Raw genomic sequence first — 26,597 nt, forward strand, 5'->3', positions numbered from 1 at the left:
TTCTAATTTTGCACGTTGTTGTTACGGACACCGGCGGCTGATAACTATGGCGCTGCGCGTGACCCGAGTTGTGATTTCATAAGACCTTTCGCCGTAAAACACGTTTCTGTGCAATCACAAAAATAAATAGCTTTATACGTGCTTCTTTAGTAATAAATCGATCACTGTAACGTGAAACCAGATGCGTCTTCGAGGTATACAAATCTCAGTCAAGTTCGAAGTTCACATATCCCAGCATTCCCTTGCATACAGCAGCTCACTAGCGCCAGATTTATTCTCTAGGTAAGTTTGTGAGAAACTCTATCGCTCGGGTTGCCGAGGGGCGATGACCTTTAGAGCATGCTCAAAGCACGTTTTTCGCGCCAACTCGGTTCTGATGATGAAAACGCGCTGGGGTTGGTGAGCTCTGAGGATGGCCAGTGGTACATGCTGCGCTAAATGGCTTGCTGTTTGCAGGCTGAGCAAATTACGCTAAGTAGTGGTCAGCGTCGCGAGCTGCGGAGCAACAGGTCACTGGTTCGACACCTCACAAAGGTATTTTTCGTTCATGTTTTTTCTCAGCAATCTCTAAGCGTAATTTAGAACATCATATTTGTGACGGAAATACGTCTGAAGAGTCGTGGTGGACACTAGCGAAAAACACTCTCGTGTTAATGTGCAAGTGGTACCTTCCCTATCGGAAAAAAACGGATGGTGGGCATGGTGTAAACCGCCATCCACCATTATAGTGGATTATGTAGTGGGTGAATGGTGGGAAACGCCCACGGCGCATGGTGGGATAGGTGGGTGCTGCAGTGCCAGCAGCGCTTGAGCGCGAAATGGCGTTAGAATCACCGTGACGAGCTGCCACAAAAAATAAACAAGAATTCTATAAAAAAGGTATGAAAAAACGCCCGCCCGTAAATAAAAAACAAGGTGCCACGAAGAATCGAACGTGCAACCTGCGGATTCCCATTCGGAGACACTAACACTGCGCCATACCAACAAGAGGTTGGTTGTGTGTTAAATAGTTAGTTGTGATACAAATTTACGGTTCAACTTCAGTTATGTTTCTCGTGTACACGACATAGACGAGATCTGCACCTGCTACTAAACATTGCACATTTATTAAACACAAGCAACTGCTGCCTGTAACGATTGCCACTTTGTTAATGACACCAGTGCTTTTTTTGGCAAGTCACAACTGCAAGAAGAAAAAAACCAAGAGGACTGGCGAGCAGCAACAGTTTACCGGCGGGGTCTGCCAAGTTTAATATCCGCATCGCGCTCGTTCTAAATGGTGACAGCTGCTCACGCTTTATGACGCTTCTAGGTCCATTCCTTTCGGTATGGTATATACACACCAAAAACCAATGCGAATCGAGCTCTCCCTCCAGGAATTTCAAATCAACCACTGTTAAATTGTCACAATCGTGATTCAGCGACACGTGTGTATCCTCACCTTCCCACCGCTTCCTTCATTTCTGTCTATATGGAACAGGTGTTCCAGAAATATTCGTGCACAAGTCGTCACAGCACCCCCCTCTCCTTCACTCTTACAACCCAGTGGAACCATGTTACCCTCTCCCCCTCCTTTGTTAGGATGGAAGAGAGGGTGGGAAGCGTAGACATGCTAGCAGTAAAGAAACGAGTTCTGTTCTTGCCTTGAGGAAGAGAGGTCCGCTTGTCAAAACATCGCCCTGACACAACCGAAGTTTACGGATATTTGTATCGCAACCTTCCATCTTCGCCTTCCTTCTTTTTTTGGTGTTCTACGTATTGACCATTTCCTTTCATCGGGTGAGGAGTACCGCACTAGAAATCAGTGCTTTCCTCTATCTTGGAGCGTGCTGCATGGTGCTTGGATGAGTGGCATTTTCGAAAATTTTCAGCACGCTTGAGGTTGAACTGAAGATTTGCTTCTATCTTCTGAAATACAGCCTTCCGAAAATCAAGATAAGCGCATCTGGTGTGGAGGGGCACCCATTTAGACGCATTATACACAGCTGTCCCTCTTGTCCTGTTGCCGCAAACTCGGCGCTCATAAAAACACACACGTCACCACACTTGTCGGGAGAGGCGCGACTCTCAGATCAGGCCTTGGGAAGCCAAGTGGAAACGCTGGACGGGGCCGGGCGAGCCGCTATAGCCAGTGGAGCTCTGCACGAAGGACCCCACCTACTTTAGTTATTGACATTACTAATAATCGTTTCTTTTTTCTCTTTTATTGCGATTTCAGATGGCGAATGGTGAACAGGAAGCCATTGTGGCATGACTGGTTGATCTAAGAAACTCAGAAAAAAAAAGGAAGCTGCCTGCTGAATAAGTATGCGGCACGCATCACCGAACGCCCAGCGTTTGTGGAATCGCTTTGTGGTACATCTTTTGTGTTACGTGACCGCCATGGCGTTTGACTGGATTGCGGCAGTGGTACAGCAAGGTTAGTCAAGGGTTCCTTCTGCCGATAAGGCACCAAGCGCGACCAGACTCGAGCATAATAGCCTCTTTTTTAGTATATTTTAAATAATTTTGTCTACCTGTTGTACTGCTTTTGCGAATTCTTCGCTGTCATTCGCAAAGCTAACCAGCGTAATTTACAGATATAAAAACAATACACAACCGCAACAATGTAGTTTATTTTGTTTTACAATTTGAAGAGGATTATGTATGTTGTATATCTTTGCACGGCTTGTCAGACATGGTTCTTGACCACACGAAAATTGCCTTTATGAGATAGTTATCCTAAACATTAAGTGACAGAACTGTTTTTTTTTACTACTCGGCTTTGGTATATCGCACATCGCACGTTGCGGGTCCGTATCCCGGCTGCGGTGGTTGCATTTCCAATTGAGGCGGAAACGTTGTAGGCCCCTGTGCTCAGATTTGGGTGCATGTTAAATAACCCCAGGTAATCGAAATTTACGGAGCCCTCCACTACGGCGTCTTTCATAAACATATGCTGGTTTTGGGACGTTATACTCCACATATCAATCAATCAGTCACCGAGTCATTTGCGCAGAGTTCTGTCTTTCTTTCGCGTCGTCCGTGCGATTTCTCGTGATACTGCGTGAAATATATATGTGATAAAGCGGATAGCATGCCGCCTTGTATACATCGCCACAAGTATGTGATGACACACCTAATGACTACAAAATATATGAGCTTCCGAATAAAGAAACCCATATGTTCGTGGCCACTCGTTGTGGCCACGTTACTGCTGACGAAGAAGTTCGAATCGCGTTGGCGTATGTGGTGACGAACCGCATGCGAAAAAGTACGAGCATTTCGGTGACTGACAAAACCATACGGACATGTATACAGTCGTGTGCTATATGAACACTATCGCACGAGCATCGACCCGCCTTATGTCCGAGGGTCCTGGGACCTAACGGCACGTTTAGAAACAGTGAAAATCAAGATTGTGCATTCAAATTCCCCTCATTGGCTGTTCCATGCTGCAACAATCGCCCCTAAAACGAACCCCACACCCTTTCTCTTTATTTGGAGCATTTCTTTCGTTGCGATGAACTGTATTCCTCTTGGGCTCTCGTCTCTGAGAGTGTATACAAAATCACTGGGAAGTATGTGATAAACTTGGCACATGGCCCTGTTTCGTTAAAACAGCTTTGTCAGACTGAAGTGATTGTCGCTTAAGGAACTGCAAAAACGCGTGAGGGAAGCTTCAGTGGTACCACCCGCTCATCGAAAGGGTATTTAGGGACGCACCGCCGTTCAAGTTCTTGGTCGATGCTCGCGCGATAACTCTCCAATTGCGCTTGAGTGTGCGTGCTCTCGAAGGATGACGCCGCAGCTTCAAACGTGCAGTAGACAGCGACGCCCGCTGATAAACACCCCCGCATAAGCACTGAAAGTGCCTAAATGGTGCAGTGAGCGGACGCTGACGACTACGCTGTGCAGCTCGAGCGAAGACGGAGCAACAAGGCCGCACAGAGGTGACTCAACCTTTTCTATTACAGATAGGATTGTCGCGCTTATTCAAAATCGCTGAGCTTGATCCTAAGTCGCAGGTTTTCGAGCATGGAACAATTTCAACTGCTTGTGCAAGCGATCTACAAAAACGAGAAATAGAAGCTACTGGTTTTCTGACTGTATTAACAGCTGAAGCTCATCTACTCTTGAAGAAAACCCCACGTGAGAAACTTTAGGGGCAGCGAAGCGATTATTGAACAAAGAAACATTATAGCCCACACAGCGCAGTGATAGGTGTGGTGTGAATCGTGCTCGCGGTGCGTGTAAAACGAAGACAAAGTCATGTGAACGTGCAGTGAGAGTGGACGGTTGCTTGTGAGCAATTCGATCGCTATGTGTTGGATGGCTTAGCGCTTTGCGCCAATAAACCCGGCAGAAGTGTCTTTTTCCTACATTGTTTTGGTGTCAAATGACCCAGGAAGCCAGCCAGTGCCTTTGGATCTTGCGGCATCTTTTGAGAGATACCTCTGCTTTGAACTGTCAAGGAACGGATCAAGAACAAGCGAGCCGCTCGCCGAGTGCGAACCACGAGGATCATTAACGAAGTAAGCGAGGTCCTTCAGTCCGGACAGTTCAAGCTTTCCGCACTTCGTGTCTTGCAAAGCCAGCTAAAGGCGACGAAGGTGGAGTCGAACGTACTTAACGCTGAATTGGAAGCAGCCATGACCGATGAGCAAGTCTAGCTAGATTATTATTCTGTCATGGAATCCGACGAAGCTGCTATCAGCGCGTTGGCCTTACTCAATCACAATATTGACATGCCTAAGACTTCCTCTTCGCTTTCGACTACGGAGCCACCGACATTGCTGACGAGAACTGACCGGCTGCATCCTCAACAAACACGACACGTTCCCAGTGTGAATTTGGCACCAGGTTGCCCAAGTTGGAACTTGTGCGTTTCGATGGGCCAATCACCCAATGACAGCTGTTCTAGGATATGTTTCTTCATTCTGTACACGAGAACCTGAGAATATCTGACACAAACCGCTTCTATTACCTGGTTTCTCTGCTTGACGGAGCTGCTGTCGAAGTCGTCGCCGGCATCCAAGTGATGGAATCAAGTTACAACGACGCACTTGGAATATTGAAGCAGCGCTATGAAGAGCGCAAGTTGATCGAGCAAAACTTTTGGAGAACCTACGCATGCTTCCCCGCCGCAGTGGTCTAAGGCACTCGGCTGCCGACCACGGGATCGAATTTCGGCTGTGGCGGCTGCATTTCCGATGGAGACGGAAATGCTGTACGCTCGTGTGCTTGGATTTGGGTGCACGTTGAAAAACCCCAGGTGGTCAAATCTTCCGGGGCCTTCGCTTCTGCGCTCATAATCATACGGTGATTTTGGGACGTTAAACCTCACATATTAATCAACCTACGCATGCTTAGGCCAGTGACTTGATCACACAGCGTTACTGCCTTGCGAAAGTTATTCGGCGACACTCTACTTAACCGGATAGGACTCGCTAGCCTTTGGGTAAGTGCTTCATCTTACGCTTCAATGCTATGCGAAATACTTCTAACAGCAAAAGCTCAGAATATACTGGTAGTAGAGTATTACAACCGCGACAGCATCGAGTCCAATACCTCATTGGTAACCAGACACAGCAGCGCGGACTCAGCTGAACGGGATTTAGAGCGCTTGCTGAAATTTCTTCAAGTAGAAGTTGGATGTAGAGAGAAGTGTGCTCAGACTAGGGTAACTAGGATCAACAAAACACACCCTAAAAAATGCGAACCCAACTATCACGTCAGTTTCTGTGGCGAGGGTTCTTCAAAATAAGGCAGATGTAATAAGAGAACCATGCTTCTTTTGTGCTGCCAAAGACCATAAGACTGAACGATGCAGCAGTGACGTAAGCCTCGAAGATTAGCGCAGTGTGCTCAGAAAGAATGGTCACTGTTTTATGTGTACTACGAAGGAACATCTTATCCTGGACTGCCGTCGCAGGATGCAGTGTAAGACATGCAAGCGTCGCCATGCTTCCACGATGTACAACGCTGAAGTATAAAGAGATCAGCTGACGCAGGACCGAGAAAGACCCCGAATGTCACCATACACGTAGTAACGAACAGTAACCAACATCGATTCGCCACGAAGGTTTTCCTTCAGACTTTCCGTGTTTGGCGGACGCCTCCTACTGTGGGCAACTGTGGGCACAGGTTAGCCAGATGAGGACAGAGGACGTTCGAAGACAACGAGAGACTTTTATATACACGAAGACGGACAAATGGATACACACAACATAAACTCACACATATATAAACGCGTTCACGGTCCTACGCGAAAGTGAGTTAATGTTCTTGTTCGTCCACTCACATTTTACTCTTGGCGCGTGAACGTTCCGCTTGACCTTGAGCTCTCTGGTTAGTCAGGAGGTGGTGTGCCTTGTGCTTGCGGAGTTCGTACCGAGGCGGGGCCCGGTCTAGAAGATAACCGCCAGGGGCATCCCAGTACGGTAGTCAACGCCTGGGCTTGCCTGTACACCACCGAGAACAGCGTACCGCCGACTGCCGCGAACAGACCTAGGGCAGCGTCTCGCTCCGAGACCAGAACAGCAGCTGGCCGTGACGAACGTTGCTTCAGACCAACGTGGGGGTGAGGTGCGGCGACGCCCAGTCCAGGACGCACCCGAGGACTTCAACGCCGAGACGAGGCCCGGACACGGAGGGTCAGAACGAGCAGCCGGGGCGTGGCCCGAACTTGTCCTTGCTCTCTGCTCTCTGGGGTTAGCCCAGCTGTCCCTGTGGCTCGGGAGCTTTTTCAAGTGGTACGCGCACGAGCACGCGCAAAGGCGAGCTTATAGTTTTTACCACTATCACCATCATGATGATTCTCGCGCACCCTGAAATACTAAATCGGCCCCGCACACAGATTTTCTACGTCAAAGCATGACGCACACTCTCCAGGGCAGCGTTTTTTACCACATCTTCCCCCCAGTTCAAGCACAGCGAAACGGTGGATAAGAAGGGTAGGCATGTTGATAGAGTAGACAACGTATTACCCGTGTCATGAGTTCTTTGGGCACACACACACACACACACACACAAAATATATTTACACGGAAAAAGCAACTATTAATGGATCATCTCTAACAAGGTCTATCAAATGCAGTTCTATGCGAAATCTCTCACTTAGACCTCTCTCGCCGTTTTTTGATTAGGCTTGGACGCCGATCGTTCCCATGACATGTCATTTGTCCCGTTGACGTCTTCAACATGAGTTGGCCCACGCCATCTCACGACCTTCTGCCGCCGTAGCAGCAGGAGGGTAGCGGTCGCTTGGAAACTCCGCCCTCAAGCAACAGCTCTCAGCCGCCGCGTTCGTCCCAGTAGCACACCTGGGTTTTGCCAGCCACCCGGAACGGCAGCAGCACAGCGGCCCACAGCAAACGGGAACTCGTAACCACTCGGGACGGCAGCCGAAACAGCGGAACCTCGCCTGGTCCCTGAGCCAGTCACCCAGCCGGAGTCGAGGCCTCATTCACCGGTTGGGCAGCTGTCAGGAACGGCAGCCGGAACAGCCGCGGATCGCCGGTTCTTGGGCCAGTCACCCAGTCGGAATCCAGGACAGTACAGAACCTAGAGGACGTCTCCTAGTTCCCCGGACCGGTCGTCCAGCCAAGAACCGTCTGTCCTTGCCCGCTTCGCTGCTTCGAACGCTGTCACGTGCTTCCCGGTGTTGAAGTGTTGAAGAATATAGGAATGCCTTTAGCTTGTTACCTTTGTTGTTATGCATCTAGTTCGAAGTCCATTGTCGTGTCGCAGTTCAGTTCGGAATTGGTCAACCAGGTTTGTACTTTTCCTCCTTTTCTTCCACGTACTAGCGCAGAACCAGAGTTCTTTCTTCCAATGTGCTTCTGTGTACCGCGGTGGCTCCTCGAAGTTCATATAGATGGAGCAGTATTCAATCCAAACATTTGGGTCCGAGCGCCAAGCTACGCAGTCCAAAGCACGCCACATCTTTCGGTTGTCTTGAAGTTGGTGTGCCTCCGCACGGTACGGAGTACCATGTTGTGGGCTCACAGCGTTCCGAGCTCTACTACTACTCTGGCAGGTCCGGCCCCTCTTGTTCGAATTATGATCATCTTCCGGCTCTATTTTAGGATTTGTCATTGCCACTCGCTTTTCGTTGGGCTCCGAAGCAAGAGCCTCAGATACGCATGATGTGCTCTTTCTTTGGCCGAGAGGTTTCATCTGACGACTGCAGAAACCATGCTGCTTAATACATCTGTCAACTTCAATGCCATCACGTATCTGCTTAACACATTCACTTGCAGATCGTGTACACAGAGCTACATGATCATGTTCTCCAACATACACTTTTTCGAGTGTGTCTGACAGACTTGTGTCAACATCATGGATAACTATCTCATCCTTGAGATTATCGACTTGGTCCTCTTAATTAACCTCCTTAAGCGCTACCCTATTTGCAATCTCTCGGATTTTCAAGATAGCTGTGCTGATCTCAGAACACAGCTTCTCTCCTTCTTGTCGCAAACGCACACGCTCATTGTCATTTTTGCACAAGTACCGCAGTTCGAAATCAATTCTCTTTTCTTCCTCATCAAATTCTTCTTGCAACATTCACTCTAAGTCGGCGCAAGACCACCCGACCTCCACTCCAATACAAAGCAGTCTTTGCACATTTACAGGCATCCTGTGTGCGACCAATTCTCGCCTGAAAGATGTTGAGTGCCGATCCTGGCAAGGCTCATGTCCGTTCCCATCGCGTGCAATTTCTCTAAATCCATCGGTTCGTCCCGCCCGTCTGGCTCTCGGCAAGAAGGTAAGGCCAATCTATCCCGGCAGGCTCGCCAAAATTTGTGGGCAACTGTGGGCACAGGTTAGCCAGATGAGGACAGAGGACGTTTGAGGACAACGAAAGACTTTTATATACACGAAGACGGACAAATAGCTACACACAACATAAACTCACACATATATACACGTGTTCACGGTCCTACGCGATAGAGAGTTAATGTTCTTGTTCGTCCACTTACATTCTCCTCTTGGGGCGTGAACGTTGTGCTTGACCTTGAGCTCTCTGGTAGTCAGGAGCCGGTGTGCCTTGTGCTTGCGGAGTTCGTACCGAGGCGGGGCCCGGTCTAGAAGATAACCGCCAGGGGCATCCCAGTACACTGGTCAACGCCACTGGGCTTGCCTGTACACCACCGAGAACAGCGTACCGCCGACTGCCGCGAACAGACCTAGGACAGCGTCTCGCTCCGAGACCAGAACAGCAGCTGGCCGTGACGAACGTTGCTTCAGACCAACGTGGGGGTGAGGTGGGGCGACGCCCAGTCCAGGACGCACCCGAGGACTTCAACGCCGAGACGAGGCCCGGACACGGAGGGTCAGAACGAGCAGCCGGGGCGTGGCCCGAACTTGTCCTTGCTCTCTGCTCTCTGGGGTTAGCCGAGCTGTCCCTGTGGCTCGGGAGCTTTTTCACGTGGTACGCGCACGAGCACGCGCAAAGGCGAGCTCATAGTTTTTACCACTATCACCATCATGATGATTCCCGCGCACCCTGAAATACTAAATCGGCCCCGCACACCGATTTTCTACGTCAAAGCATGACGCACACTCTCCAGGGCAGCGTTTTTTACCACATCTTCCCCCCAGTTCAAGCACAGCGAAACGGTGGGTTAAGAAGGGTAGGCATGTTGATAGAGTAGACAACGTATTACCCGTGTCATGAGTTCTTTGTGTACACACACACACACACACACACACACACACACAAAATATATTTACACGGAAAAAGCAACTATTAATGGATCATCTCTAACAAGGTCTGTCAAATGCAGTTCTATGCGAAATCTCTCACTTAGACCTCTCTCGCCGTTTTTTTGATTGGGCTTAGACGCCGATCGCTCGCATGACATGTCATCTGTCCCTTTGACGTCTTCATCATGAGTTGGCCCACGCCATCTCACGACCTTCTGCCGCCGTAGCAGCAGGAGGGTAGCGGTCGCTTGGAAGCTCCGCCCTCAAGCAACAGCTCTCAGCCGCCGCGTTCGTCCCAGTAGCACACCTGGGTTTTGCCAGCCACGCGGAACGGCAGCAGGACCAGCGGCCCACAGCAAACGGGAACTCGTAACCATTCGGGACGGCAGCCGAAACAGCGGAACCTCGCCTGGTCCCTGAGCCAGTCAACCAGCCGGAGTCGAGGCCTCATTCACCGGTTGGGCAGCTGTCAGGAACGGCAGCCGGAACAGCCACGGATCGCCGGTTCTTGGGCCAGTCACCCAGTCGGAATCCAGGACAGTACAGAACCTAGAGGACGTCTCCTAGTTCCCCGGACCGGTCGTCCAGCCAAGAACCGTCTGTCCTTGCCCGCTTCGCTGCTTCGAACGCTGTCACGTGCTTCCCGGTGTTGAAGTGTTGAAGAATATAGGAATGCCTTTAGCTTGTTACCTTTGTTGTTATGCATCTAGTTCGAAGTCCATTGTCGTGTCGCAGTTCAGTTCGGAATTGGTCAACCAGGTTTGTACTTTTCCTCCTTTTCTTCCACGTACTAGCGCAGAACCAGAGTTCTTTCTTCCTATGTGCTTCTGTGTACCGCGGTGGCTTCTCGATGTTCATATAGATGGAGCAGTATTCAATCCAAACATTTGGGTCCGAGCGCCAAGCTACGCAGTCCAAAGCACGCCACATCGTTCGGTTGTCTTGAAGTTGGTGTGCCTCCGCACGGTACGGAGTACCATGTTGTGGGCTCACAGCGTTCCGAGCTCTACTACTACTCTGGCAGTTCCGGCCACTCTTGTTCGAATTATGATCATCTTCCGGCTCTATTTTAGGATTTGTCATTGCCACTCGCTTTTTGTTGGGCTCCGAAGCAAGAGTCTCAGATACGCATGACGTGCTCTTTGTTTGGCCGAAAGGTTTCATCTGACGACTGCAGAAACCATGCTGCTTAATACATCTGTCAACTTCAATGCCATCACGTATCTGCTTAACACATTCACTTGCAGATCGTGTACACAGAGCTACATCATCATGTTCTCCAACATACACTTTTTCGAGTGTGTCTGACAGACTTGTGTCAACATCATGGATAACTATCGCATCCTTGAGATTATTGACTTGGTCCTCTTCATTAACCTCCTTAAGCGCTACCCTATTTGCAATCTCTCGGATTTTCAAGATAGCTGTGCTGATCTCAGACAACAGCTTCTCTCCTTCTTGTCGCAAACGCACACGCTCATTGTCATTTTTGCACATGTACCGCAGTTCGAAATCAATTCTCTTTCGTTCGTCATCAAAGTCTTCTTGCAACATTCACTCTAAGTCGGCACAAGACCACCCGACCTCCACTCCAATACAAAGCAGTCTTTGCACATTTACAGGCATCCTGTGTGCGGCCAATTCTCGCCTGAAAGATGTTGAGTGCCGATCCTGGCAAGGCTCATGTCCGTTCCCAGCGCGTGCAATTTCTCTAAATCCATCGGTTCGTCCCGCCCGTCTGGCTCTCGGCAAGAAGGTAAGGCCAATCTATCCTGGCAGGCTCGCCAAAATTTGGGGGCAACTGTGGGCACAGGTTAGCCAGATGAGAACAAAGGACGTTCGAGGACAACGAGAGACTTTTATATACACGAAGACGGACAAATAGCTACACACAACAAAAACTCACACATATATACACGTGTTCACGGTCCTACGCGATAGGGAGTTAATGTTCTTGTTCGTCCACTTACATTCTACTCTTGGGGCGTGAACGTTGCGCTTGACCTTGAGCTCTCTGGTAGTCAGGAGCCGGTGTGCCTTGTGCTTGCGATGTTCGTACCTAGGCGGGGCCCGGTCTAGAAGATAACCGCCAGGGGCATCCCAGTACACTGGTCAACGCCACTGGGCTTGCCTGTACACCACCGAGAACAGCGTACCGCCGACTGCCGCGAACAGACCTAGGACAGCGTCTCGCTCCGAGACCAGAACAGCAGCTGGCCGTGACGAACGTTGCTTCAGACCAACGTGGGGGTGAGGTGGGGCGACGCCCAGTCCAGGACGCACCCGAGGACTTCAACGCCGAGACGAGGCCCGGACACGGAGGGTCAGAACGAGCAGCCGGGGCGTGGCCCGAACTTGTCCTTGCTCTCTGCTCTCTGGGGTTATCCGAGCTGTCCCTGTGGCTCGGGAGCTTTTTCACGTGGTACGCGCACGAGCACGCGCATAGGCGAGCTCATAGTATTTACCACTATCACCATCATGATGATTCCCGCGCACCCTGAAATACTAAATCGGCCCCGCACACCGATTTTCTACGTCAAAGCATGACGCACACTCTCCAGGGCAGCGGTTTTTTACCACACTTCTTTTTCCTGTTATGTCCACGGTGTCTTAGATAACGGGAGCCAACGAACATTTTGCGGGAAGAGGTATGCAAGAAGCTTAATTTTTCTCCCATCCGACTTATAGATCTACTCGTTAGCACCTTGGGACGCCCTCGACCACAGCATGCTCACCAGGCTAAGGCAGCGAGCATTGCACATCGCAGCTAGCACGAGAATATCTGAGTGCAGATAGAAGCGATCGTCGTGCCGTTCATCTAAAAAGACACCGTCGAAGTGCCCCAAGACAACCGCTTGTTTTGTACAATCGTTGCGGAAGTCAAGCCACTAGCAAACGCAGTGGTTTTCCCTAGGGTCACACGTGAACCTGGAGTGAGCCTGCTGATTGGTTCCGACCAGATGTGGTAATTTATGTCGAATGCAAGTGGGTTGAATTGGCACACCAAAAAGCAATCTCTTTTAGCGACCAACACAAACTTTGGATGTACTCTTCAAGGAACATTGGCGTTCTCAGAGAAAGTTAATCGGAAGACGAGCAGTCATATATATATTTTGAGCGCAGACATATACGACAATAAGGCGCTTTTCTTCCCGTTAGAAAGATTCTGGAAAATAGAAGCTATTGGAAGTATGGATGCACCTTCATCCAAGCAAGAAGTGGTTTAATTAATTTTAAGACCTATCTTTCTGCTCTCCTTGTCTAACTCCATAATCATGAGTTGCAATTCGTCCCCTGAGTTACTCAGCAATGCAATGTTATCGGCAAAGCACAGGTTACGAAGATACTCTTCATTAACTTTTATTCCTAACTCTTCCCATTCTGTATAGCCTCTGAAAACCTCTCGTAAGCACGCAGTAAACATCATTGAGAAGATTGTATCCCCCTTGCCTTATACCCTTCTTGATTGGTATTCTGTTGATTTCTTTGTCAAGAACTATGGTAGCAGCTGATCCCCTGTGGATTTCTTTTACGATGTTTATATATGCTACATTGACGCCCTGATTCCGCAGTGTCTGCATCACTGCTGATATTTCTACTGAACTAAACGCCTTCTCGTAATCTATGAAGCCTATGGATAGTGGTTGACGGTATTCTGAGCAGTTATTTATTACCTCATTGATATTTTAATGTGGCCGATTGTTGAGTATCCTGTTCGAAATCCTGCCTGTTCCTTTTGTTATTTGAATTCTAATGTTGCTTTAATTCTGTTAGCAATTACCTTTGTAATTAGCTTGTTAAGACGGAGAGCAAGCTGATTGGGCTATAATTCTTCAAGTCCATGTGATATCCTTTCTTATGTGTGAAGATGATGTTAGCATTCTTTCGAGATTCTGGTACTCTTCCCATCAGGATACACCTCGTAAACGGGGTGACTAGTTTTTCTAACACAATTTGTCCTCCATCTTTCAGCAGAGCTGATGTTACCTGATTCTCACTAGCAGCTTTGCCTATTTGCATGCTCTCCAAGGCTTTTCTGACTTTTTTTATTACTGGTGGGCTGTCATCTGGGCTACTGTTAGTTCAGATAGTATTAAGGTCACAGTTGTCCTGGCTACTGTACCGATCACTGTAAAGCTCCTCCACTATTTGAACTATCATATCCATATTGGTAGTTATTTTGCCTTCTTTGTCCCTTATTGCATGCATCCGATTTGTTTCTATCCCAAGTTTCCTCTTCGCTGCTTTGACGCTTCCTCCGTTTTTCAGAGCGTGTTCAATTCTCTCAATATTATACCTTCTTACATCAGATATCGTACGCCTAGTATTCAAATTCGAAAGCTCTGACATTTCTATTTTGTACTTGAGATTTTCATGCTTTGACACTTCTTATTGAGATTCCTTGTTACCTATAAAGCTTGCTAGTGTCTTGTCTAACTACCCTGCCTCCAACTTCCACTGAACACTCCGTGAAACTCGTCAGATTATCATTCATTGTATCTACGCTAAGGTTTGTTTCCTCAATAAGTGCCAAGTGGTGGTTCTTAGGTGAGACTCTGAGTTCCTCTACTTCCCTCTCAGTGCTATCTCATTGATTGGCTTCTTGCATATCAGTTTCTGTCGTCCCTTCTTCAAGTCTATGTGAATTTCAGACCGTACCATTCTATGGTCACTGCATCGTACCTTGCCAACCACCTCCACATCCTGCACGATGCCTTTGTGTGCACTCATTACATAGTCTATTTCGTTCTTATTTTTGCCATTAGGGCTCTTCCATGTCCAATTACGGTTTCCTTGTTTTCGGTAGAAGGTATTCCAAAGCTGTAAAAAATTGCATTCTGCAAATTCTACCAGTAGCTCTCCTCTGGTATTTATAGTACCAATGCCATAATCACATACTGCCTGGTCGTGCCTGCTTTTTCCCTAATTTTGCTATACAGTCTCCCATCAGTATAGTATACTGTGTTTTTACCTTACTAGTTGCGGATTCCACGTCCCCTTAAAGCTTTCAATAAGCGTCATCATGGCAGGATGTAGGCGCGGAAGCCTGTATCATCTTCATCTTGGATCTCTTATTGAGTTTAATTACGATACCTACCACCCTTTCATTAATGCTCTAGTATTTCTCGATGTTGCCAGCTATGTTTCTGTGAATTAGGACCCCCCATACAAGTTGTTTTCTGTCAACTAAGCCCCGATAGCAAATGACGTGCCCATTCTGTAGCACCGTAGAGGCCTCATCTGTTCTCCTAATCTCACTGAGCCATGTTATATCCCATTTAACACCCTCTAGCTCCTCGAATAGTACAGCTAGGCTTGCCTCACTAGATAAGGCTCTAGTGTTGAACGTTGCCAAGTTCAGGTTGCGATGGCGGCCTGTTCAAATCCAGAGATTCATGGCACCCTCTGCAGCGCTGCTGGTGTGACCGCCGCCGTGGTCAATTGCTTCACAGCTGCTGGGGACTGAAGTCCATGAGTTAATAAACGTTTGAATATGGAAGGTAGTGGCAAGATACTGCACCAGGGTTGCCAATTCTTCTTTGTTGAGACCCCCCCCCCCTTCAGCTCGGGTCTGTGGTGTCGCTACACAACAAACGCCTGCTTACGCAGACGCCCCTGCGGTTCACGTCAGAACATGCAATGTCAAACGAGCAGACGGTACAGAACGCATCAGACCGGTTCAACTTCTTTGTCCTGGGAAACTGAGCAAGGGATATTGTTGGCCGCGAAGGATGTACGAAATCATAATCGCGGGGTGCATGGAAGACAATGACGAAGTCATGTGCAAGTGCAATGAGAGTGCACGGTTTGCTTGTGACCAATGCAACCACTATGCTTTGCACGGCTTAGTACTCTGCGACAATAAACCCAGCGGAAGTGTATTTTTCCTGCAAGGGGAGCACTGTAGGTTCAACAAGCGGGCGGAGCACGAAGGAGAAAGCATGGAAAATTTTAAAGCCGTGAAAAAAAGTACTTGGCCGCGAAATGAAGCTATGGGGACGTTTCATAGCAGGCGTTATGTGACACGTTGAGAGCGGGTATGTGCACTGAAGATACGCAGCGAGCTCAACCAGAACGTTCGTTCTGCTAGAGCTCTGCCAACTTTGTCAAAGTGCCAGTTACAGATGAACCGGTAGCTGGTAATCTAACACCTCAGTTTGAGCAGACTATACCGCCTGTTCACGAGGACTGCGCGACAGAGCCGCCAACGCCGACGTCACAGACGGAGACACCATTAGTGGCAAACGAACCGTTCCGGCGTAGCGCACGCACCCACAAACCACCAGATCGTTTTCACCACGAAAAACAATGAAGTTTTAGAGGAAAGCATTCTGATAACGCACAGCCGCCCTTTCAGTAAATGCAATGTGAACGTGCGAGCTTCAACTAGCGAATCAATCAGCGCCGGTTCCCGTCGTGGTGTTGTCCGTTTCCCAGAACAGCCTCTAAAGAGACAGCTACATGGGACTGTTCATGACCCAAGTGCGCGTATTTTTGTTCATATTGTTGCCGTGTTTTGTTACACTGAATTTATAAGGAGCGAAGGCCCTTAGACCCGCATGCCACTGTCGCCGCTTTCGAGCTTTCTGTGCCGGGCCATGGTCTCTAAGATGGTGACCGCGCGGCCGTGATCTCGGAAGCCATTGCCAGATAAGCGGGCTGAGTGAAAAGACAGGTGCGCGCTCCCTGCGAAGTGCAAGAGCAGGTGCAGCGGCAGATAGGTCACGCCGCACACTTACTCACCCAGTCATTCCCGCTACCGAGCGCCAATCCCCAACCAAGCACCATCACGAAAGCCAGCAGCGAGGCAAGAAGCATAGCCATTCGCGTACAATTCCTAAGAAGCTTAGCTCACCGGTTGTATCTACAACTCCTGGTTGCATTCGAACACGGAAAAACTGCTAGTTAAACTCAGTGGATGGCGGTCTTTATTATGGTATCACGAAAAAAATTAGTAAGGTATTGTCGCTTTAAAGCGTCATGATTCTCAATTAGCTGTCTCATTCTGGTTACATACGGTCCTTCTGAGCGTTTTAGTTTTTTTTTCTGTTGTGCGATGCTGGACGGAAAGCTCCGGCTGAGAGACTGTCACGCTATTTCTTATAGGCTCACGGCTGATTAAAACTACGCAATTTCAATTTTTTTTCATTTGATAGAAAATGAATATCGCCTACTGGTTTCTAGGTTTACCAATTTCTTTGGTTACAAAAACTGCCGACTTTAGCAAAAATATTCACGTAATGTTACTCATTTAAGTATTGCAAGGCGATAATGCCAAATGGAGTTCGAGCTCTGCAACTTAGCCTGAACCAGCACGCTTTTAAACTGACATTGTTTACTACTGTTTTCAGAGCTAACATGGCGTTATCTTTTTCTTACACTCAAAACTAGAGGAACACTCTTTAAAAATGCTCGATTTGTAAAGCACTCAGACAGGCGAAGAAGGATTCTTCTTTTGTGGTTCACCTGAAAGATCGTGCGAACGTGGAAATGCGAAATAGACGGCCTGCAAGTTCACAAGCAGCCGCTACGTATACACAACTAATAAACGAATATTCAAACCAAGCAATAATTTTCGTTTGCACTCGTACTTTAAATCCACGTGAAGTACTGGTTGCACAGTATCCTCTAAATCTACGACATCGCACGTACCGCAGTTGGCGAATACTGCAAATACGATGCTAAGGGGAGTATTCCTTAGAACCTACGTAGTTCCATGTATTATTACATGCTGGTAATTAACACAACGATAGGCGACCGATATACGTGCAAAATGCTCACTCAGCTGTATCCGAACTTGTGCCTCAAGGTTACGTTCATCGGTTCGACGATCTTGTTAAAAACTCTGGTTGCCGACACACGATCCCCGTTGCAAGCGACGATGCCGGGCATGACCAGCATGTGGGTCTTGACAATCACGAAGCGCGCCATGTTCACCGTGTTGCTGAGGTCGTAGAAACGGAAGCGGCTCTCCTCTGGGGGCACGCTGATCACCAGCGATATATTAGCTTGAAGCAGCGTTCGAAGCATCGACAAGAAGGTCAATGGAGCATAAGGGTAGCTACAAGCATCTCCCGGTAATTCCAGTCTATGTGCAGGCCCTGTATGTGGCAATAACGGTTTCGTTGCACATTCGCCATAAAGTTAACTGCGTAATTTGTCGCAATCAGCAATGTAAGCACTTCACTGTCCGCGCCCGTCGTAAAGCGTGGCAGCTGATGGGCAGTGCAAGTTTTCTCCCAGATACTAAGGACCGTATTCACAAACGCTCCTTCACTCAAGGGCTCCCCTCGACTTGATGAAGTCAAGCCGGAGTGTGCTCCTCCACTCAAGGGGCCGCTGCGTTTCATGAACGCTTCTCCACACTTCCTTCGCCAAAGGAGGCCTTGTAAATGCTCCCTGTACTTGAGTGAACTGCATGCGCCGAGAAAAGTGCCTAATAGTGAGAGTATTTCTAATTGTGGTTAGGAATTTCCTATCTGTGTACAATAGGACAACGCTTTTCTTAGTTATTCTTTTTTATAAATTGACATTACAGCAAAATGCATGCATTTATGGTGGTAGCGTGGTTCTCCTTTGCCTTGTGCTGGTAGAGTTAGCGAAACCCCCGCTTCAAGTCTGGCAACAGTCGCACCCAGGCAGCTGAACGAACAGCTTCTATCGTTTTGTCCGCTGGTGAACATGTCTACCTGCTTAGTTTATTTTGTCTCGTATGCGTTTACTAATTGCAGTTTATATTTACGGTAGTGTCTGCGTGTGTGTCGTATGAGACCCTACTTTCGCGTGTGTGTCGTATGAGACCCTACTGCGTGTGTGTCGTATGAGACCCTACTTTGGGTGACTAACGAACTGGTTGGGTGATGACATGAAGCACAACAGATGGTTTGTTGCTTTGTTTACATTCGCTTTACTGAGAGCCTTCTGATCACTTATGTAGCCAACGAATGAATACCGTGATGGAGTGAGTAATTGCTACTATATATCACATTGGCGTGCTTTTAGAATTCACCACCGCATTATGTACAAGGATTACTCGTACGTAAATTCGTTCTTGCTACGGAAGTACGTGCACAGTTCCTAATGTCAGGGGCCCGTGCAATGCTTATTTTTCTCATTTACTGCGAATTTCAATGTGGCGCTTTCGTAGTTGTTCCTCTGCGTATATTAGGAAATTTGGAAGAGAATTCCCAGAACTGCTATTCAAGGTTATACCAGTGTAGCGTTAAAAGCTAGGCATAGTATACTTGTGGCTGAGCGTTCGAATTAGACTGCTACGCAAGTTAAGAAAGCGATCGTGTGCCTTTCTTTAACTATTGGCGAAAAATGTATTTTAAAATTGTTGTTTTCTTCAAGTAGCAGCATATATAGTCGATTAACAGGAATTGGTGTGTGTTTGTGTGTGTCAAATTTAACATTTTAATCTTCTAAGGATACGTGAGTAATCAGTTATTGTTTTTTCATTGTTCCTATATTCCACGGTATGAACAATGCTCATAACGTGGTTCTTAGTTTTTTCGCAGATTATTGGCGCCTGCGCGGACGGCTTCCAGCCCGGTGGATTGATGGGTGATAGCAGCATGAGTGTCTTCCTTGACAGCTTCCGTGCCATGTGTTTCGCCGCCAACGATACCGGCATGTGCCTATCGCATATATCCACGCACTCACCGACGCCGCTCGAACCACATCTTCCTGCTACGCTTCCTGCTCAAGCAAGCTTCGTTGCGAGCTATCCCGGATCGACATCGACAGTTGCAACAGTGGCTCCACCGCGGCCTATAAACCCAGGACGCGCGCCAGTCTACGCCAGTGGGCATGAAGGCGCCGAGAAAACAATGCTCATACCGTGGTTCTTCGTTTTTTCGCAGATTATTGGCGCCTGCGCTAACGGCTTTCAGCCCGGTGGATTGATGGGTGATAGCAGCATAGCAGCATGAGTGTCTCCCTTGACAGCCCCCGTGCAATGCGTTTCGCCGCCAACGATACCGGCATGTGCCTATCGCATATATCCACGCACTCACCGACGCCGCTCGGACCACATCTTCCTGCTACGCTCCGTGCTCAAGCAAGCTTCATTGCGAGCTATCCCGGATCGACATCGACAGTTGCAACAGTGGCTCCACCGCGGCCTATAAACCCAGGACGCGCGCTAGTCTTCGCCAGTGGGCATGGAGGTGCCGAGAGAACATTGCTCATGCCGTGGTTCTTCGTTTTTTCGCAGGTTAGTTACCTTAGTCAACTTCCTCATTCCTGTTTCAAATCTGATGATCGCTTTCTTGTGGTGCTTCCATGCCCAGAAGCATTGCTTGAACCATTCAGTGCCTTTTTCTTGCTTATGCCTGGGGATGTGCAGCAAAATCCTGGTCCTGGCGATAATTCTCTGGCAGATATTGCCAAAATGCTGAAGGACTTGTCCGTGCGGTCTATTAGAATAGAGGCATCCCAAACAGCCATGTCCAATGACATATTCGTGTTAAAGGAGCAACAGAAAGCAGTTACGAGCCAAATCGCTGACATTGGCAAGCGTCTGGGTTCTGTGGAAAGCCAGTTAGCTTGTTTCGACAGCGTGAGGGAAGACCTTAATGCGACACGTGCTGCAGTGGAGCGCGTGGAAACTGAAACGAACTCGCTTCGGACCCGTCTTGAGGATCTCGAGGACCGCTCCGGCAGGGACAACATTGTGTTCTTTGGGATTGAAGATGTCGCTTCAGAGACTACCGAACAATCTGAAATGAAAGTTCTTAAACTTTTCGCTAGCAAGCTTCAGCTGACGATATCGTCCGATAGTATAGCCCGTGCGCATAGAATTGGCAAATTCTCTAGTGGCCGGAACCGCCCTCTTGTCGTAAAATTTTCGGCCTACAAAACAAAAGAAACCGTTTTTGATAAACGCTTCTTACTAAAAGGCTGCAATGTTTCTATGAGTGAGAACTTTTGTGCGACTACGCGAGATACGAGAAAGGCTCTGTACGAATATGGCAAAGGACTGCATGCTCCGTTCAATCATCAACACACGAAACTTTTCGCCAACGGATAATGCTACGGCTATAATAAAACCACTAAAGCAGTGTACGTCATCGGTCCATCCACAAGAAAAAGTTCCCCGGCTAGTAATAACGTAGAAGATAGCGCAAGTGTTAGCGACGCTGTAAGTAACGACGAAAACATCAGTAATACCACACACAGAACCGCAAATAGTAATGCTGCCTCCCCGCGTCGACTCCGGTCTGGCCGTATGCCGCAAAGTGATCTAAGTTAGGGTCACGCAGGGGGCGGTGCTCTCTCCGTACTAAGTACTAACATACGTAGCCTTTTGTCAAAAAGTGATCGACTTGTGTGCCCTGATGAATGATTGTGACGCTGGTATTGTCGCTCTAACTAAAACGTCGTTGTCGAATATAGTCTCTGATGCCGAATTATTAAAATGTGAACAACGTTACAAGGTCTTTCGCTGTGACAGATATGAGCGACGAAGTGGTGGTGTTCTACTTGCAATTAAAGATGACATTGAATGTTTCCTTGTTCCTGTTCTCACCGACTTAGAATCGGTATGGTGTTGTATTCGTACTGGCTTTAAAAACCTAATAATTGCAGTTTGTTACCGACCCCCATCCAGCCCATCGAACTTTTGCGATTCTTTTCATGACTGCCTAAACCAGATTACTGTTCGTTTCCCAGGTGTGACTATTATTCTTTTAGGCAATTTTAACTTCCCGGACATTCAGTGGTCAGACACTTACCAGTGCTCTACGGCAACGTCATCTGAATCTACCGAATTTCTTTCGATTTGCAATGACTTCGGGCTATCACAATTAGTTCAGCATCCCACACGTGTCACCTCGACTACATCATCACTTCTAGATCTCGTGTTGACGTCATTTCGAGATCTTGTGTCCCCGATAACACTGCTGCCTGGGTTAAGTGATCACGACATAATTCATTTTTCTCTATCGTTTCCACGTTTGCGCTCATCCAACCGTTTTAAAATGATCAGAGATTATAACAGAGCTGATATTACACCATAAATACTAAATTATGCTCTTGATTGATTGATTTGTGGGGTTTAACGTCTCAAAACCACTATTTGATTATGAGAGACGCCGTAGTGGAGGGCTCCGGAAATTTTGACCACCTGGGGTTCTTTAACGTGCACCCAAATCTGAGTACACGGGCCTACAACATTTCCGCCTCCATCGGAAATGCAGCCGCCACAGCCGGGATTTGAACCCGCGACTTGCGGGTCAGCAGCCGAGTACCTTAGCCACTAGACCACCGTGGCGGGGCCTAAATTATGCTCTTTCTTAGATACTTTTTCCCTGCAAGTTTTGAACGCACTGCAGAAGGTAACTGGAACCTATTTAGAAGTAAAATTTTGGAACTAACAAATAAATATATTCCGGTAAGAAAGGTGTACTGCAATACTAATTCTCCCTGGTACAACCGACACTTAAATAGACTCTCTAACTACAAGAAAAGACTGTTTAGAGCTGCGAGGACATCCCAGTCTTCGGCTCGATGGCTAGCTTACAAATCTGCAGCTGCTGCCTACTTAAGTGAGCTAAAAGTAGCTAAATTTACCTTTTTTAACAGAACCTTTACATCAGTGCTGCAAAAAAAAAATTCCAAACAATTTTGGAACGTTGTACGAGGTAACAAGCATAACAATCTGTCTTTAATATCCCAAGGTAATGTAATTCCGGATCATCAGTGTGCATGTTTACTTAACCGTACTTTTGCTGAAACTTTCTCTGAACCATCTAGTAGTAACGACATACTTCCCGCAAAGCCGTTTAATTTTTCCTCAATGGACATCATTGTCAGTAGCTCGGAAAGAATACGGTCCATCATCAATAAACTAAAGATTTCATCTTCATGCTGCTGCGATGGTATCACCACAAAATTCTTGAAAAACACGGCAGAGTATTCTTCTCCAATTTTTGAACGAATATTCACACAGTCTCTTCTTACGGCAGTGCTTCCTAACGACTGGTTAATTAACAGGGTGGTACCTTTACATAAGTCCAGAACAACCCACGATCCAGGTAACTTTCGTCCCATCTCTCTCACATCAGTACCATGTAAAATTTTAGAACATGTCATTTACTCTCACCTTATCAAGTTTCCTCAAGACAATGATTTCTTTACACCTGCTCAGCATGGCTTCCGAAAACAGTATTCGTGTGAAACACAGCTTCTACTTTTTACTAATGACCTACACATATCCCTTGACTCTGGAACAATAACTGACTGCATCTTTCTAGATTTCAGCAAAGCGTTTGATAAAGTAACACACTCCCTACTACTACATAAACTAAGCCTAATAAACAATGACTCATATGTGCTCGCTTGGATCCGTAGCTTTCTTACTAACCACTCCCAATACGTATCGGCTAATAATTTCGACTCGTCTACTACACCAGTTCGCTCCGGAGTGCCCCAGGCGTCTGTCCTTGGGACATTGCGGTTCCTAATTTACATAACGACTTGCCTAACAATAATTTTTCAACAATGCGCCTATTCGCGGTTGATTGTGTAATTTATCGCCAAATATTCAATAATAATGACATCACTACCCTCCAAACAGATTTGACTAACGTGCTTAACTGGTGTAAATTATGGCAAATGGAAATAAATGTTTCGAAGTGCAAGTCTATGCGCATATCACGTAATACTACCGCATGTCCAAATTATTTCCTTAACAGCACCATACTCGATCCCGTCCCCTCTTATAAATACCTTGGTGTCCATATTACTAACAACTTATCTTGGAAACATCATATCAACTCTGTCACATGTAAGGCAAACCGGGTTCTAGGATTCATGCGAAGAAACTTTTACATGGCCCCTGTTGATTTTAAAAAGCTTCTTTACATTACGTACGTTCGTCCGCATTTGGAATACGCGTCATCGATATGGGACCCTGGTAATGTCACTTTAGTTAACGAACTTGAGAGCATTCAGAATCGCGCTGTTAGATTTATATTTTCAAATTATCGCCGTACCGCTAGCGTAACAAACATGAAATCAATTAACATTCCTTTACTCGCTACACGCCGTAAGATATCCCGTCTCGTACTCTTCCACAAAATTTACAACAACTCCCTTCTGCGTTCACTTTTAGTAACCCCACCGTCATACATTTCAACTCGTACTGACCATGCGCAGAAAGTTGCTGTTCCTCGCTTCAAGATATCAACATATTCCCACTCATTCTTGCCTAAAACTTGCAAGGATTGGAACCACCTCCCACAATCACGTCATTCGTCACCTCGCCTTGAAGTTTTAAAACATTGCTCGATAACATACTTGGTGTTGGAAATGTAAACGTTTGATTTTGTTGTTAGTTTTGTTGTATAATCTACTGGCTGTATAACATAGTTGCAGTTGATAATAGTTGCTTTGCAGTGTTTAATATTGTTCTAGTGTCTTGTCTATGTATGCTTTTCTTTAACATTGTTCGTCAGTGCCCACTCCTCTCTGCAATGCTGTAAAGCCCTGAGGGTACAATAAATAAATAAATAAATAAAGATTTGCCCTGCCTTTGTGGGCGCGTCTAATTTATCAGATTTCAATAGACGCAACCTTTAATTCTTTGTAGCTTTCATCTCCAAGCTCACAAAGTGGCAACGTCTTAATTTTTTTCCCGTCTCCTTGATCTGCAAGATCAGAGGCACATTTGTTACTGCACGCATGTGCTTCGAAATAATGTTTTGGATTTTATTTGCAGAATGTGATTGCTGGGAATACTTGTTGAAAACGATCGTGGTGTCGGTGCTGCATTCCAAAAACTCGGCGCTACATAATTTACAGGAGATGTTTTCTTCTTTTGGAAATTATAAAATTTAAGGCGCGTCTCACTTTTGGCGCTGTTCTGTTTTAAAAACGATCTTGGGGGTTCTCTCAACCTTGAAGAAAGTGTCATCAAGAAGCATCGTATTTTACTCTGCTGATTTATTGAAGACCAGTGAAACAATGCGGTGAAAATGCTCAAGAGTATTGCAGTCATCGCGAATACATCTGGTCAGAAGCCTGTAAATAAAATATCTGCTATTGCTGCATCATTAGCACGTCTGCCCGTTAGAACAACGCCATCTCAGTTCCGTGGAAGGGGCGCAGTGCTTTATATAAAACAAGTTTGATTTTGTAGAACTGCTTTCCTGTAGAATCGGAGAGGTGATTTTTGCAGTCCTGTTTAATCACAAAATCACAAAATAAAGGATGCCTATGTGTTGATAAATGGACAAAACAGAAGTCGTGAATGGCAAATTAACCTTTATCGCATGTTGCTTATAAAGGGCAACGAAGCAAACACAAGAATGCAACTGCAAAATGTTCATCAATCAAACATATGCAACCTAAACACTGTAAAAATAAGAGTACGAGCTCGGTGAACATCAAAAATATGATCGAGGAAGTAGACACAATAGCGTGCCTAATGCAGTACAGCTGTACGCATTTATTGCAGTTTTTGTGCTTTTGTATGCAGTGTTGTAAACTCTATTTCCGGAGCCCTCCACTACGGCGTCTCTCATAATCATATGGTGGTTTTGGGACGTTAAACTCCACAAATCAATCAGTGTTGTAAACTCTGCAATGCGTTGATAATATGGCACATTTTTGGAGACCTTTCCTCTGTGTTCTTTTGTCGGCAGCTGGTCCCCTGCCCAAAAGTAGCAAGAAATAAAAATGGCAGGTCCCACGTACTGTGAGAATCGATTATATGCAAAGCATAAATGAGAATTGTTGATATGTCACTTTAACTCAGCACAACGTTACGAGGTGGACGCAAATGATGCCGCACACGACTTTCGTGTCATGATTGGCATGGACCAAGATCATGTAATAATAGCAGTGTTGCTTGCTTCATTGCTTTTCTGGAGTGATTGCTTTTATTTTTGATACCCGGAATTTCTACACGTTCTTGCGGCTGGTCGAGGCACCACAAAGTACATGCAAATCTCGTAGCTGGCGTATATCCTGAATGAATGCTCTTTAGGTGCTTGGCTATGACGTCTGAAAACGTAGCACGTGGTCTTTTGAAGAGTAGAAGGGTCAAGTGGTGGTCGGGGACACGGCTAGCATGTCGAATGTGCGCTCTGAGGCAATCCACCACTCTATATGTCCTGACCGGATAGTCTTTGGCAAGCACGATTGTGGCATAAGTAGAAGCACATCGGGGAATTCCTAGGCAGATACGCAGCGCCTGACCCTGCAAACTCCCTGCCAACCGGCAAGCTGTAGCGGAAGAGACCCAGAAATAAGGCCCTGTACAGCTGTAACATGGAGGCCACAGAAGTTCCCCATGCTGTCCCGCACATGAATTTCATTATATGCACAATAGATAGCACTCTCTTCTTCAAGTACACCTAATGCGGGCTCCACAAAAGACTTTTGTCAATTATTATGTCCACAAAACGATGCGTTCATGCATATTTGACACTCTGCCCATTGATGTAAACAGAGTATGGCGTCATTGGTTTGCGTGTAAACGCCATCAACGTGCACTTTACAGCTGATATAGTTAGGCCTTGTTTCTGAAGGTAGGCTGTTGTGAGGTTTGCTGCCCGCTGTATTCGTGCACGCACCTGAGGGCGAGTGACTGCAGCACTCCGGAGGCAAATATCATCGGCGTATATGAATAGGCAGACCGCTTTGGCAGAATTGCCTATAACAGAGCGAGAAGTTGAAAAAGCAGTTGATAAGTTAAACAACGGTAACTCTCCAAGACCTGATGGCCTTTGTGCTGCAGTATACAAGGAGTTCAAACATGCAATTTCGCGTATCTTGAAGGAGGCATTTAACGAGGCTTTTAAATGTAAACAACTTTCAAAATCGTTCCTGTCATCCCACACGGTCTTAATACCTAACACAGAAGATCCCGCGAAGTTAAGAAGTGCTACTTCATA

General features: G+C 47.0%; 1 protein-coding gene across 4 annotated transcripts in view; it reads left to right on the forward strand.

Moving 5' to 3' along the window:
• Window positions 1-19,481: 19,481 nt before the first annotated feature.
• LOC142761650 (uncharacterized) overlaps window positions 19,482-26,597 on the forward strand; it is a 272,706-nt gene continuing 265,590 nt past the window's right edge. For all 4 annotated transcript variants that reach the window (XM_075884019.1, XM_075884015.1, XM_075884017.1 and 1 more), the window contains exon 1: window positions 19,482-19,912. The gene's annotated coding sequence lies outside the window, so the exon portion shown is untranslated. The remainder of the gene's footprint in view (window positions 19,913-26,597) is intronic.

The sequence above is a fragment of the Rhipicephalus microplus genome, unplaced genomic scaffold (genome assembly GCF_043290135.1).
Source record: "Rhipicephalus microplus isolate Deutch F79 unplaced genomic scaffold, USDA_Rmic scaffold_23, whole genome shotgun sequence".
NCBI lineage: Eukaryota > Metazoa > Arthropoda > Arachnida > Ixodida > Ixodidae > Rhipicephalus > Rhipicephalus microplus.